The sequence below is a fragment of the Emydura macquarii genome, unplaced genomic scaffold, assembly GCF_026122565.2.
Source record: "Emydura macquarii macquarii isolate MOO-44397 ecotype Brisbane River unplaced genomic scaffold, CSIRO-AGI_Emac_v2 contig_3506, whole genome shotgun sequence".
NCBI classification, from domain to species: domain Eukaryota; kingdom Metazoa; phylum Chordata; order Testudines; family Chelidae; genus Emydura; species Emydura macquarii.
The window spans coordinates 3,005,951-3,017,394 of record NW_027133643.1 but is presented as its reverse complement, the minus strand read 5'-3'; the positions used below and the strand labels follow the sequence as shown (position 1 = coordinate 3,017,394).

The following is an 11,444-nucleotide window of genomic DNA, read 5'->3' as shown; positions in this document are numbered from 1 at the left end:
TCTTAATGAGTAAAAAGCATTCCTGGCTCATCAATATCATCATTCTCTAAACAATTTCAAGTCTGATGAATCAGTTGATCAATCCACTATTTTCTTAATTGATTCAATTCCCTTAATTGCTAACTTTCTTACTTCTCCATCACTGGCACAGTTTTGACCTTCACTGACACTTGAGCTTTCAAACCTATCTCCCTTTTTAGAGACACAGATTTAAAGATAATGGAGTTCCTTCATTAGCTTCTGTCCTCCCCCAAGCCACTTGCCCACAGCATATACCAAATGCGTACCCTTGAGAGAACTATGGCCTGGGTTTTAATCTCACTGTTGGGTCCAAACATTTAGAATGGAACTGTTTGAGACTCCTTTGCACCCTCATTTCCCCCCCTCCCCACCTCTTTCTACAAAGCTTATTAATTTAAATAAGGAAGAGTTGTGTTATACAGTGATAAAGTAGCTTCAATTTTGAATACATCTGAGCACTTTCTTATATACACAAGTTATTGTGACTGTACAACTCTGATAAAAGTATTTGGTGGTGTGACTATATAATTTCACTTGCCAAACTACACACTTTCAAAACCTGGCTACAAATTTCCATAATTGGCCTTTTAGGTCTTTAGGCCTTTTTATAATTGGCATTTCTCTCATAGCATTATATTTAATTTAACAGTAAACCCTCTTTTTTCAATGTTTCAATGAGCATTTTTATTTTTTCTCCTTGATTAATTAGTAAAATAATTATAAAAATCTTACTCTGGCAACCTTGATCTGCTTTCCTTGTTGTTCATATTTTCTGACATACCTTCCTCATGTGTCCTGATCCATTTCCAGTTTCAGACTAGGTGCTTATCTCATTTATGGAGCATGGATATGTTGTATAATTAAATGATTACTATATTTATATGCACTCTACTTGTTATCCATTCAGAAATACAAGATGCAATAATACCTCTATTCCATCCACTTTGCCCTTTGAACACCCCTAAACATTGCTTTACAGTCACTGTCTGAGTTAATTAAAAACATTTATTCAGTTCCTATCATATTCCATTTCTGGGATCAAAAACAGATTTTTCCATCTCATAAAAATACCCTGACTTTTCCAGATGAATTACAACTGTATTTTGTTGCTAGTTTTTTTTATTGAAATCAAGGAACAACAGGTAACCGAAATAACTTGATAGTTAAATATATATGCCCATATTCACTGGTTTGACTGAGCTGTTATTAGGGAGGACCAGAGGAGGGCTGGCTTAATGCCATACTGACAGAGACCCTGGGGGGGGGGAGGGGGTTGCCTTCTTCTGTAGCATGGGGCATGAGTCACTTGCAGGTTTAAACTAGAGTAAATGGTGGATTCTCTATAACTTGAAGTCTTTAAATCATGATTTGGGGACTTCGGTAACTCAGCCAGAGGGTAGGGCCTATACAGAAGTGGGTGGGTGAGGTTCTGTGGCCTGGAATGTGCAGGAGGTCAGACTAGATGATCATGAGGGTCCCTTCTGGTCATAAAGTCTATGAGTGTATGAAGGGTAAATTATACATAGATTCCCTGGAATATAGTCCTAAATTGAGTAATAAATTCTTATCTGTGTAACATGGGAGGAAAAGTCATTTTGTGATTGAGACTGGATACGAAAGAGAACTGCTCGCTCTTGTGTTGGCTTAGAAGGTGAGCATGCACATTATCTTTGAATTCATGAGAGCTGCCTCTGTCATAGCCTGTCACATAATACAAACTCTTTAGTAATTTCTTGGACCTGAAGACCACAACCCTCCCTCCTAGTTTGTTTTGAGAGAGAGGTAGGGTCATTTCATTGGGATGATCTAGAAAATACTTAGTCCTGCACTGAGTGCAGGGGCCTGGACTAGAAGACCTCTCGAGATCCCTTCCAGTCTTACAATTTTATGATTTATAAAGGTGCAACAATTACCAAATATGTAATTGTTCATTATATGTATAAAATGAGATATTAGAAAAAATAAATATTTGAGCAGATTCTCTAAAGTGACCTGAACTCCAAGACCCTGATAATTCCCTACAGTGTGTCTCCATTGCCATAATACAATGGACCTTAAAAGTCTCCTGCAGAATATATCCCAATTGTTATGGCACTTGTCAGACTGCATAGAGATGGTATAACAGCTCTATGCCAACCCTGCCTCTGGCATAGGGGGGCGGGGACAAGGAGAGAGGAAAGTATGCTTGGACATCATTTGTGATCAGACTATTTTCAGATGACATAACAAGGACGGTTACAAACTGACACAAACCCAGACAGAAGGCTGGCCAGAATTTGTGAAACATTGTTTGCTTAAAGGTCCCATCCATTCCTGAAAAGAAAAAGAGAATCTAGCCCTATATAGGGCATAGGTAAACCTTAGAGAGGAAAGGAAAATACTGCTTTCTTTCCAGTTCCCAGTCAAAGAGGTGGCAAATGACCTTGGTTTCCAATATCCACACTTTGGCATATAAAGTTTTAACTCTTAGAAATGCACTCTACTAGTCTCTCTCTTAAAACTCGTTTCCAAACAAAGGAAAATTGTAAATTTGGTCATATTCAAGAAAGACTGAATTTTCTACTCCTTCCTCATCATCTTAGAGAGAAAAGGCCTCCTTTTTGTGTAACTGAAGTGACAAGAATGGCCCCAGAACCATTAGTCTAATCATCGTAATAAATCTTGGCATCCTTAATTAATCTATGCTTTTAGCAGGAAACTTGACAAATTTGTGGAATCCTGAAGTCTGAAATTCAGATCTTAAATCAAGATATTTCTTTTTTCTTGACTGAGTCATTTTACTATCATGTGGGGGGGGGGGGAATCCTTTCTTGTCATCTAAAAAGATGTCTGCTGACAAATCATGAATTTGTTTTTAAACATTTTTATACAATCATTACATGCTAAAAAAAATGCTGAGAAAATGGAACTGGTACCAAAATGTAAAGAAAATTTAACCGGGATATAAAAATGTTTAGAAATATGAATGAAAGGATGAAGATCAATAAAGTCTATAGACCAGGAGACTTAAGCCAGACCTACACTACAGAATTATGTCTGCCTAAGTTACGTCAGCATACAGCCACCATAGTTATTACATCAATTGTGCGTTTACACACTACACGCACATCCTCACCAGGAGCACTTGTATCAATGCAGAACTCAATGTGGGGCATTGTGGGACAGTTCCTGAAGGCCAGTAGCAGTCAACGTAAGTAACTCAGTGTCTACGTTGACTGTGTCAACCTAACCACATTGCCTGTGACTCTATACTGCTTAGGGAGGTGGCTTTATTAAATCGGCATAGCAGGGCAGTTACGTTGGTGGGAGTGAAATTTAAGTATAGACATTCACAGCTAGATCAACATAAGCTGCCTTGTGTCAACTTAAATGTGTAGTGAAGCCCAGGTCTTAGTACGCAGCAGAGTTGTATTTACATAATCAGGAATGACCAAAATACAAATAATAAACATCTCAGACCTTGTCCTCCATGGAAACTTGCACACCACCTTCAAAAGATGAGCCCGGAAGCTTAAATTCATAATTTTGCTAGATACTAAAAATCATGTACACTGGATTTATGGCTTACTACAATTTGCAACCCACTATTTCCCCCCCTCCCCCTTTCTTTGTCCTATGACTGGAGAAGTGTTACTGGACCACTTCACCTTGAATGGGCTCTCAGAATATGTGTTAACTACTTAAGCTAAACCATCTGTCCCAGTTTGCATTTAGTTGTGACACCTTTCCCAGACCTGAAGAAGAGCTCTGTGTAATTTGAATGCCTGTCTCACCAACAGAAATTGATCCAGTAAAAGATATTACCTCACCCACCTTGTCACTCAAAATACAAATAAGACAATTTTACAAATGATTTTTATGATTTTCACATTTTTTCTATTATATTAGGTTTTTAATTATTGCTCCCATTAATGATTTCATGGGCCTGATCTACGCTGCCACCGGCAGTTGCCAGGAGATACGCAAGCTACATAATGGATTAATGGCATTGACCAGAGAGCATTTCCAGGATCCATCCCTGCAGCCCCAGCAGTGTAGACACACCCATGGTTTCAACCCTTGAGTGTGTTTCCAACAGAATTGATATGATATTCTATATTAGTCATACAGCATGAAATAGCCTCTAATTTAGAATCAAATATTATTTGCAGAGACTGAAGGGCAATTAAATATACCAACTAGAGAAATCTTAGTAGCTGCAGATTTAGAAGAAACTTCTTTTTCAGTTGATAGAGATGGATGTAAAGTAGGGGACTGGGGTAAGAGTGAAGGTCTCATTCGTTTGGTTTCTGTTATCTTCATTATGGTTGATGAATCAGAAGTTAATATTTTTATTACACTTGTCTCCTTATCCCTTGGGCTTCCCGTCAGAACATAATCAGAGGATAGCAATGAGGTGAAAGAGATCACCTAACAAAAAGCATACACAAAACTTGAAATAAAAATTTCTGGGTAGAAAACAATAAGAAAATGTGTGCTCAGTGGGCTGTGTTGAAAGACACTAAGAAATCACCCCACTTTACACAAGGTTAAATCTAGTCATAATTACTATATTTATTTAGTATATTATAATTAGTATATTTTATTTTGCAAGGTTAAACTGAGCCTATCAAATCTCAGGCTAAAAAAACCAAGAAGGGCAGTGTGACATCACAAGCATAGAGGGTGTGAGAATTCCCAAGTCTAACCAGAAGTGAGGGCTTTATTTCTCAGCTTCAGGCAGCATTAGGCATAGCCATTGGCAAGAGCCTCCAGCAAGCAGCTAATAAGATTTGTTAGCAGAATGAAACAAAGGCCATGAGAATCCTTCTGATGGAAGATTTCCTATAAATGTCTAGAAGAGTAAGAAGCTCATCTTGCTGAAACAAGCATAGTACTGCCTTTCTTGAATATAAATGAAAGAGGAGCAAAACTTCTCCAGAATCTGCTGAAATGAATCTAGATGTGCTTCTGTTACAGTTTTCATTTTAAAGATGACTGGTACAGGAAGACATGTTTCATGCATCTCTGTTTTGGCCTCTCACTTTTTGTGAATATTGAGGCAAAGAATTAACAGTAAAATTAGAGCAAAAAACCTCATATTTTTCTACTAACCCTTCTCAACATGTAGAAGTTAATTTACTTCTTTCTTGGTGTTGTAGTGTTTATAGCCTTTTTCATTTAAGGATCTCGCAATATTATTTTGATGTATGTTTTGAAATATAATTAAAAATAATAAAATACTTTACATATTTCATACAAGCTGAAAGAGAGAGGCTAAGTGACTTGTCCAAGTCTAAACATCAAGTCATTAGCTGAACTAGGAAAAGAAACTAGGAATCCTGATGCCCAATCCCCTGCTCTCATTACAAGACAACCTTTTTCTTCTTTTCTTTTTAACCTGTTTTATTATCTTGGTCTTTTGTGTATGAACCCCTAACTATAGTGTTGGCCAACCACATTCCACTTTAATGGGTCTAGTTAATTGCTAGATGGCATATGCCCTATGAGACTGTAAAACTTACACCTGAAAACTTTAACCATTCCCTTGTTGTCCTGGCCTGCCACTTCTTCACCACAGCATATTTCAACCAATACCTTTCACATTGTTCCAAATCTGTTGAAATTCATGCCTTCATCTTCCCTGTTTTGGTCTCATTTTAGTTACAAGTATCAAAGCTATCTGCATTATGGACAGACACAGTCACTTACCGTGCTACTTTCATTACCACTTCTCCAGTGATGTTCTTTGTTCTTCAGACCTAAGTCAAGAATTTCTCCCTTTCCAGTTCTTGCTGTTAGGGTGTAATCCATCCCCCCTGAAGGCAATGGGAATCTTTCTGTTGATTCTATTAGGACCTGGATCAAACCCTTCTTGGGTAAGGGATAAATTCTTGATGCCAGCCTACAGGCTGAATAACAGACCTGTGTTCTGGGGTGTCACTGTGAGGTGAGGAGGAATCCTCCCCCAAAGTCTGTAAGGACAGTGCTGTTCATAGCTATTACTGCCACCATGCCAGTTGGGGAGTGCAGCCCCAACCTGCTGAGGCATTGTTAGGAATGCAGGGTTGAGACATTGTGAATGACCATTAGGGCCTTATTTGTCACCTGCACCATATGGAGAGGGCCAGAAGCAGCCTCTTTAAGGTGACTGTTTTTTTCTTTTGGAGCCCCTCAGTTCTAGGTGGTAACATGATGGAAAGGAGTGGTGCTAATGAAGAGAGATGAGAAAATGGCTTGTGTCGTGTTTGGTAAGTACGGCTGGCAGATTTTTTAGCAGGATTTCAGTCAGACCATCCACCCCAAGTGACGCAGAGCCCAGTGATGCTGTGTCAGGATCTGGAAGTTCAGTCCGTGCTGTACCCCTACTTATGAAGAGCGACTATGACCAGTAAACCTCATAGGGCATCATCGCCCAAGACGCTGTGCACCCTGCAGGTCTGTGGGAATTAAGGGTGCTCAGCCCTCTGTAGGAGCTGTATGGCACTGAGGAATGCATGGTTACATATGGATTCTGGGCATGCATGGCCTGTAGGTATGTGACAGGGTATAGGCTGGAGGGGGAGGTGAATTGCATATGGGCTGTGAGGGTGCTGGGCATGTGTGGTTATACGGGGTGGTGTGGCCAGGACTGCTGGAACAATTTTGATAGCAGGGGTCAATGAAAACCATTGAGCCACACTGTAAACCCTGTATATAATGGAAACCACTTCAAGCCAGCACCCCTCTTTCCAGCACCTAGGGGTGTGATGGTGGAATGATGGGTGATTACACAGGGGCTAATCTGGGTCTCTGTCAGAAAAGGACCTGGGGGTAACAGTGCATAAAAAGCTGGATATGAGTCAGCAGTGTGCCCTGGTTGTCAAGAAGGCTAATAGCATATTGGGCTGCATTAGGAGGGGCATTGCCAGCAGGTCACGGGAAGTGATTATTCCCCTCTATTCGGCATTGGTGAGGCCGCATTTAGAATATTGTGTCCAGTTTTGGGCCCCCCACTACAAAAAGGATGTGGACAAGTTGGAGAGAGTCCAATGGAGGGCAACAAAAATGATTAGGGGGCTGGAGCACAGGATTTATGAGGAGAGGCTGAGGGAACTGGGCTTGTTTAGTCTGCAAAAGAGAAGAATGAGGGGGGATTTGATAGCGGCCTTCAACTACCTGAAAGGGGGTTCCAGGGAGGATGGGGCTAGGTTGTTCTCGGTGGTGGCAGATGACAGAACAAGGAGCAATGGTCTCAAGTTGCAGGAGGGGAGGTCTAGGGTGGACATTAGGAAAAAGTTTTTCACTAGGAGGGTGGTGAAGCACTGGAATGGGTTACCTAGGGAGGTGGAGGAATCTCCGTCTTTAGAGGTTTTTAAGCTGCGGCTTGACAAAGCCCTGGATGGGATGATATAGCTGAGGTTGGTCCTGCTTTGAGCAGGGGGTTGGACTAGACAACCTCCTGAGGTCCCTTCCAACTCTAATATTCTATGATTCTTCCTGCTGAGCCCCAGGCCCAGCCCTGCCCTCTAAGGACTGGCTAATGGGTGTGGGGCCCGAGGCACCAAACTGGAGCGGTCCCTAAACTAAAGGGAGGGGTGCACCCAGCTCCCCGGAAGGTGAGTGGGCCTCTGGCCCCCGGCCGGAGGAGACAAGGCAGGTGACCCTCGCAGGGGCGAAGGGGAGGGTGTGGAAAACGCGGCTGAGGCGAGCCCGGTGGTGTGGGATAAGTGAGGGGGAGGGGCCGGGCGGGGAGAAAGGGCTGCGCGTGTCCCCACACGGGCGGGGCCTGGGGCAGCGGCAGCTGTGGCGGAAGAGGCCGGCGCCCCCCCACCCCCCACAAACACCCACGTCACCATGCGGGGGGGGGGGCCGTTGTCAGTGGGGGCCGCCCCTCCCGCCGCGCCCAGAGCAGGGCTTGGGCCCCGTTTCTCCTAGCGGCCGGGCAGAGACCCCCCAAGCCGGGGCCGGCCCAGCTGCGGCGCCTCGGGGTTGCCTCCCTGAGCGGCTGCGGGGGCGGGAAGAGGTGCCCTCGCCGGCAGCATGTGCTGGGAGGGAGGCGCAGGCTCTGACCGGAGCCGCGCCCTGCAGACGCCCCCGCCCGGGGGTGGAGGGAGGGGTTGCAACGACGAGGGCTCGCGGGCGGCTGTTTTCGTCTGCCTCCTTCCCGCCAATAGGTGCCGCCAACGCCGCCGGCGCGTGGTCAAGAGCCCGCCGCGAGCGTTCGGTGCGTACCCGCCGCTGGGCGCACGTGCCCCGGCTTCCCGCTGCCCTCAGGCGAACACCCGGCCCCTCCCCCGCCCGCTCGAGCTCGCGCCCTCTGTAGAGCCCAACTGCCGAACGGCGGCCGGGTTCGAGCCGAGCGGGGACGGCGCGGCGCGCTCGCGCCTGCAAATCGACACGGCCTCCGGCCCCTGCTCAAAAAAAGTTCATCCCGGTGCACATCAGGCGTGCACGGCCTGCAACAGGCGAAACGATCCGCCCCGGCCTTGGCTTCGGCTCTGAATTTTTGCTGTGTCACTTCTCTCGCCCTGGGGCCGTCGGCCCCCGCCTGGGTGCGGTGGAGCATCGATCTGATGCTCAGCTGCAGGAAGACACGGCAATGCACTGATCCCCAGCCTGGGGCAGATCCGGTTCGATGCAGCGCGGTGCACTCGCATCGAATACAGCAGCGCGTGCTCCTGTGCTCCGTCCGGAGCGGACATAAAACGCTTGAGGGAATTGCAAAGGTTTGTAAATCATCCGCCAGTTGCAAGCTCAGAATGGAGACTGCAAACCTGCACCCTGCTCTGGCTCCCTTTTCATTTTGATTTTGCAAAACAGTCATCATCATTCGCTCTCCTCCGGTAGCACCGGGGCAGAACTCCCTCCATCCGCCACTGCGGAGTTACTCCGCACGCGGCTCTCCTCGCTGCCCAGGTGTAACATTTCTGGCCCAAAAGAAGGAGCAGGGCGGAGGGGGAAGGAAATGCGGTTGTCCAGCCCCCCGTCATAGCCCACCTGCTTCCCCGACAGCGGCGCCGCCGGAGCGTTGCCCTCGCGTGGGCTAGCGTGACGGTGACTTGGCAATGCTAGTGCAATGTTCTGCGTGGAGCCCGAACAAGGAACGGCAGCGAAACCCGCCGCGCGACCCAGCCCAACGCCCTCCCAGGGGCGGCTCGGGGTGTTACAGGCGGTGCCGGGCTAGCGCGGCCTTTTGCATCCCGAACTTCGTCAGCGAAGTCGGTGTTTGCAGAAGGGGGCCAGTTACATAGCGCGCGTTAATTGCAGAACCAGACACGCATTAATCCCCCCCCCCCATTGTATTTTTTAAATGCTGCTATTAAATCAACCCTTCCCGCTCCTCCGACGCTTGCACTCCGTCCCTTGCACGGTGCAGGTTGTATTTAGCCGTCACATTCCGGCAGGACTTTTAAGCTCCTGAACTACTAGGGCAACAAACATCATTCCACAGGAGGGGGGGGGGGAGAATTCCTGCGGCAAATCCGAGTGGGGAGCTGTCAGGATCGTGAATAAAAATAAAAGGGGTTATCTTCTGCTTTCGGCTAATGAAACAATTTACCCTCCGCAATATGGACCCCCCCCTTTGCCCCCTAGAGATGGCTGGGGCCGTAGCTAGCCCCTCACCTTAAAGATGTTGTCCATGTCATTAACATGGGTATCGCCCCCAAATGCGCCCACCCCAGCAGTTCCACTGGCCTCTCTCCTCCAGGCGGGAAGGGACCTGGAGGACGCGAGGTGCTCCAGGTTTTTAATGATATTCTTCCCCGTTGCTGCCTTCATGTGTCTGCCCCCTTCGCCGCGGGACGCCCTTGGAGTGGTTGTGACATGTAGGTGGCAGCTGATTGTGTGGAACACTTAAAGTTTAAAAAACAAGCCCCATAGAACTGGCGGGGCTTAAAGCAGCCCCCTTTGTAGGGCGAGACATTGAGTTTTGGTTCCGGACAATGGTGTTTCTCAAATTTCTTCCAAAAACCTGCACCCCATCTGTGATCTCACTGCCATCGCTTTTCTCTCGGCCTTCAATGCACTTGGCAAAGAAGAAGCAGATGCATGGGACGGGGTCTGAATTTTAATGATGGGGTTTTACCTGAAACAAAACAGCAAATCCCTTTGGCCATGTGTTTGAAGTTAGGAAAGGGTAGGCGAAGATAAAATAGAATTAAAAAGCTCGCGGAACGTCAGGAGCCGGCAAGAGCCTGTTAATGATCCTCCCCGAGCGCCCGGGAGTAAATCAGCCCGCGGTGGGGATGCAGCGCGCTCCTGAGTCTCTGCACCTGTGTGTGTGTCTCCAGCCTGCAGGCCCCGGTGCTCGCCAGCCCCGCGGTGCTTCGGGAGGGGAATGCAGATGTTGTAACGTGACGTGCAAAGTGCAGGTTGAACACCCCACGCACACACCTGAGCGGTGACACACGGCACTGGGGGGCGATGTAGCAGCCTGCCCCAGGCAAGCAACCTCCGCCCACGAGCTCACCGCCACGCGAGGGAAACCCACGGTGCCCCGCAACTCGCCAGCCTTTGCTGCGATATCTGCTCCCCAAACTGCTGCTGCTGCTCCACCTTCGGCACAGCCCCGCTTTGTAGTGCTCCCAAACACACACACACACGCGTTGTGTTCCCACAGCCCCCCCCCCCCTCGGCCCCCTCCGCCCTATTCACATCACCTCAAAGCGCATTTAACCAGCAAGAAGGTGCGAAGGGAAAACGGTCTGTCACTTTAATCCGTGCCCGAGGGGCTGGGGAATAAAAGAGCGAGAAAAGGAGCCGGGTTTCGCGAGCCGAACGTGCGGACAATAGCTGTGGGTATGCAGGGCCCGCTCGCTCGGCCTGGCCGCCCCGCAATGAGCCCTGAGCCCGTGCATTGCGCAGGGAGCAGTGTCCGGTCGGTGAGCCGGCCTGTGTCAGGCGGCGCTTTGATCGCCTGCCCGTGTGTTAAGGCGAAGCCCGGGCCCCAGGCCCTGCAGTTGCTGAAGGAGGGGCGTGGGGCGGGCAGCTCCCTGGCTCCCACCTCGCCGCCTAGCAGGTGGGGGGGCCTGGTTTGTAATCGCACCCGCTAGCGTGGTAAGGCGTGCTTGGCTTTTTCACGTGCGAACCGGACAGGTCTGCGGGGGGGGGGTCACCTCCCCCCCCACACACACACACACACACTTCGGTGGCGAGGAAGGCACGTGCCCTCCAGGCCCAGTCCGGTGCTCAGCTCCCTGCAGAAGGCAGAGGCGTTGCACCTCGCGGACACGTGCGCCGTGAATTCCCTCAACCCGCCTGGGTTAGGGTGGGAGGCGGAGCTGTGCTCAGCACACCCGGCAGCAGCCCCCCTGGCCCCTGGGGAGAAGAGGCACCAAAGCTGCCTCGCCAGCTGGCAAAACCCAGCGTCCGGGAGGGTGGGCTTGTTGTGCCCCAGGATGGTGGGGGGGCCCCGTGTGACTGGTTGGGGCGCAGGGCGTTCCAGTGTTAGTGGGCGTCTT

At 48.3% G+C, this 11,444-nt stretch overlaps 1 long non-coding RNA gene across 1 annotated transcript; it reads right to left on the bottom strand.

Annotated features, from left to right (window-relative positions):
* Positions 1–9,843: 9,843 nt before the first annotated feature.
* LOC137145042 (uncharacterized) lies at positions 9,844–11,040 on the bottom strand. The gene is made up of 2 exons (XR_010917549.1): positions 10,644–11,040; positions 9,844–10,069 (listed from the first exon to the last, which is right to left on the bottom strand). It is a non-coding gene; the product is annotated as an uncharacterized lncRNA (long non-coding RNA).
* Between the last annotated feature and the right edge of the window lie 404 nt (positions 11,041–11,444).